We start from the raw sequence: 4,375 nt of genomic DNA, 5'->3' as shown, positions 1-4,375 counted from the left end.
AATCACTATTAATGCATGGCTTATATTTTTGAGGTGGTCAGGCAACAAAATTACATGAAAATAAATAATAATGTGCTGCTGTTAAATTAACTTCCAATGCTTTTCTTAGTGTGGCATAACAGTTTCTACCAAACACACAACCTTTAAAAAAAAATACATATAACCATGAATCTGATTCTTCCTGAGCTGAATTCCGCTATGAAAGTGTGGATAGAATACCAATATCCACAGTGCCCATCATGTTGCTTGGCCTATAAGAAAGACAGACCACCGTCGTAAATATAGAATTTCACATGTCGTCCAACCAAAAACAAATAAAAGCATTTTACACTTTGCATTTATTTTCTCATAATGCAATAAAACACTCATTTATACTTCTCATGTTGCTTTTGGAGGATATAAAACCCAGAAAGCAGCAGATATGCTTTTTGAATTTATGTGGCAGCAACTGACCACAACTGGAGCAACATTACTGCTAAAATAATAATTGATCTGAAATCAAATTGGAATTCATTTTAAAACAACAGCTACTGGTTTCCCAAATCAAGTCTTTCAAAAAATTTTACGGGGAAAAAGCTAATGTTTATTTTGGTAATCCATCCTTTTTCTTTTTCCATTAAGACTGATCATGTTTTTTCGGTTAAAACCAATTCTTTTTTTTACCCCAGAATAGTGTAGGTCTACCTTTAACTTTTTTAACCTGAAAATTTGAAAAATCAACCAATAATTGAATATTATCAATCTTTTCTATACAAGTTAAAATAATGAATCTCTCTGAACCATAAAATGTAACATTTTTTTTCTTCTCTAAGCACCAATTAAAGATGTAATATTTATTTTATATTTTGATTATTCTTCTTTGCTTTCAAATTATTTCAAACCGCTATCCTTAAAAAAAAAACAGTTATTTCAATGTTTTATTCTTCATGAAACTACCTTCAATCAGTTTAAGCATGAAAGAGACAGTCCTTGGAAGGGTCCTTTGATCATCCTCTGCACCAGTTTCCATGGACATAAAAGAAATACCATTCAGTCACATCAACCTTAACTAAATATTAACATGTTTGCACAATCCAATGCTGGTGTGAATGTGCAGCTGAATTCAAATGCAGATCAAAGGAGTGACCAAGTTCGCCTAAAACTACATGCCATATCCCACATCAAGGGAACCAAATCAGAAGGCGGACTATAGAGCAGGGCATTGTGGGTCAAACAAGCCAAACAAAGGCATGTGTTGCAAGGTTACAAAGAGACACAGATCATAGTTATATGTAGAGGGAGGGTGGCTTAAAAGCTCTGATTGAAATAGGATTCTCACAAGAAGAATGTTTTTAAAGGTACACTTCCTCGTAAAATTGCCCTTTTCTTTATATATATATATACTATTAGCTCACTCTGGTAGCATGAAACGTTCTAATGAAGGATTACCAAATCCTGCTGCTATATTATTTGTTACACTTTGTACACTGAATCTGTAAATATAGCCTGTTCAAACGATTGATGTACAACACAGCACGCATGTGCAGGGAGCAGAAGGAGGCAGTGGCTTAGCCAGTTAGCACCTCCCAGTGAGGCGTAAAAAAAAAATATGCATGACAAGAGTCCAGTAGGAGAAAAACCCACATAAAAATAACACCAATGGATTTCAAGACTTGAACAGCTCTTATGCTACGTTCACACCTAAAGCTCCAAGAGCAGCAAAAACGCAAGTTCTGCTTCATTTTTGATGCTTGTACAAGTTTAGTTTTGATGTGCGGCTGAAGCATCTTTGCTGCTCTGGCTGCGCAGTGCAGAGTGGGTCTGACGCGTGTTGGGAGGAGCTACCCTATCCTTTCTTTGCCTATAACAATGGCAGCTATATATGCTGTGATCAGTGGGTAAAAAGTAATTTTAATATGTTTTTCAGTGAGAAAGTCCACATAAAAACTTAATCTGTGCAGTCAGTTCATCCAGATTACCACCCTGCCTTCAAATATTATTTCTCTCTCAGAGCCGTTCAGACCCACACATACCTTGCCCTGTCAGTAGGAATCCCATTCAACAGAAGCCTCTGGCTCGGTCGCCTCTTCGCGGTTTGCCGCGGCAGCTGGAAGGGGTTTTTCATTTACGTAATCCAAAGTGCAGACACCAGGAAAATAAAAACGAACATGTTTTGCCGGCAGATTTCATCATTTTAAATTAATGTAGGCGTTAATAAACTGTTTCAGAGGAGTGATTATAGTGATCTGTATCATCAGAGATGTGCCTCTCTCCTTGTCAGCTCCCAGATCAGCTTCTCTGATTGGTTGATGTGGCGCGGCGAGCAGCAAATATTAAAATTTTCCAACTCCAGCAGCTGCTGTGTTTAAATAAGCCCAGTGCTGGAATTCTATTCAGGCTCAGAGAGAACCATCAAAACACTGTAAGAAGAGAGTTATTTTATAACAAGACATGCACTGGTAAGGATTTTCGGAGCCAGGCCTCGACCACAAAAATCAGAATCTGCTGATTGCTGATCACAGCATCAAATCCATTAATTCCTCATATGCTGTATCGTGTACACTGTACTGTTAGATACTAAAGCTACAGGGGATGAGAAAGTACAGTATCATGAATTGACCACTGTTTAATGAAGGAGCCTGCTGAGACAAGCTTTTTAAATAAAAAAAAAAGAGAAAATAATCTTTACTAAGTATAAAATGGGAGATGCTTTAAAGAGGTTTGTAGGTAGCTTTTAGAGGGACAGTTTCATGGTCCTAACTCTAAACCAACCAGCAGTCTCATCCTCTTCATGAGCTGCAATACCGTCAGCCTGACAGGCTCCTCTGATCCCGCCTGTCATTCTTCCACCTCTAGCTGTTAGCCTCTACAGGGTAGCCACAGCTAGCCGTAGCCTCTCCCTGCTCATTCTCCTCTGCCCTTCTCTCAGCATACTGTTTCCCCAGGGGACTTATCAGATCTTCCATCGTGCTCCTTCAGTCCTCTGCACTTAGCCTAGCTAGCCTTGGTCAGTTGTAGCCTCTCCCCACCCTGGCGCCCTTTCTGTGGCGCTTCTCTAATCCATCACTGTGCTCCTCCGCTCCTGAACTGCCTTATCTTCCCACTTTGGTGCACTGTCTGCTCAGTAGGCTGCTCTGATCCACCACTGTTATACCTTAGCTCCAGAGGGCAACATGGCTGGCCAAGTTCATCCCGGTAATGGTGCCCTCTCTCACTGTTTTTAACGCTGCTTCTGTCTGAGCTCGGAATGCCATCTCCTTTTCCCTCTGTTGTCCGGGTGATTCGTCCCCCATTTTTGGGCACTCGGATCAAAACAAACGTGAATCAAGGATGGGAGAAAGATGCGTATCCAATCAGGAAAATAATAAATAAATAAAATCATCAACCAGAGCTCAAAATAGTCCAGTCACCAGTTGTGGCTAAAAACTTAAAAATCGGCAGATTGCTGAGCACATTCAATTGATCCATGCAAGTCTATATAAAACCCCACTTTATGAAGTTCATTTTCTACTTTTTAAGTTGGACACATATGACAATGCAACTTAAAGATAATTTACCTGAAAATGGAGGAGGTGGTGTAGAATGGGGCAAACCCCACTAATGTTTTTGTTAAAGAAATTAAAAATGGTTAAATAGTACTAATTTTGAAGAAAATAATCATTCCTATGTGTAATACGGTATAGTCTTCCGACAATGAAAACCTACATTTTATGACTACCCAAGGGGTTCGGTTTATTACTGTTTTCTTAAAGTCGTAGAGAAACGGCCGTTCCAACCGTTGCATTTCTGAATTCTCCAGAGTGGTGTCCGACTTTATACGGGTGAATAAAGTGAATGTGATTGCTCGTTTATCTAGAGAGCGGGATTGTTGTTGCTGAAGGTTCACAAACAAGTTTGATTGTAGCCAGTTTCTCAGAAGCATCTTGCTAAGCAGTTAGCAACTTAGTGCTAGTAGGCAGCAGAAGCTTCGTTTGGTGTAGAAGGCTTACAGTCGTACATGTTTGAGCCCTTGCCTCGCAACGTTGTCAGTTCTGTTAGCTCTACGCCTGCCGAAGACACAGACCTCCATCCCGTGAACACTGGGACATTACTCAACGGTAAAGTAAATTCTAATGGGTTCTTATTTCTTATTTCAACCGTTGCGTATATTAGCTGCAACATATAAATCTAGATGCTATGATCGAAAAAATTTCATTGACAGATGACCGTTGATATATGATTGGTCAAATTTTGGTGTAAAGGCTGATGTATAACTAACGGGCCTGCATAAGATAACAAAAAATAAACCCCACAGATTTTAAGACAGGATTTTTTTTTTTTTATAGAAATTTTCAACATTTTGGGACAATAGCATCTGATAAAGAGTACATTTATATACATGTCTAAGCCAGAATGA

General features: G+C 39.2%; 1 protein-coding gene across 2 annotated transcripts in view; it reads right to left on the bottom strand.

Moving 5' to 3' along the window:
* The window catches only part of LOC107081848 (enhancer of polycomb homolog 1-like), a 41,947-nt gene that overhangs the window by 33,876 nt on the left and 3,696 nt on the right, over positions 1 to 4,375 (bottom strand). The window lies entirely within an intron of this gene.

The sequence above is a fragment of the Cyprinodon variegatus genome, unplaced genomic scaffold (genome assembly GCF_000732505.1).
Source record: "Cyprinodon variegatus isolate N-32 unplaced genomic scaffold, C_variegatus-1.0 Scaffold42, whole genome shotgun sequence".
NCBI lineage: Eukaryota > Metazoa > Chordata > Actinopteri > Cyprinodontiformes > Cyprinodontidae > Cyprinodon > Cyprinodon variegatus.
The sequence above is the reverse complement of the archived record's forward strand: the minus strand, read 5'-3'. Positions and strand labels throughout refer to the sequence as shown.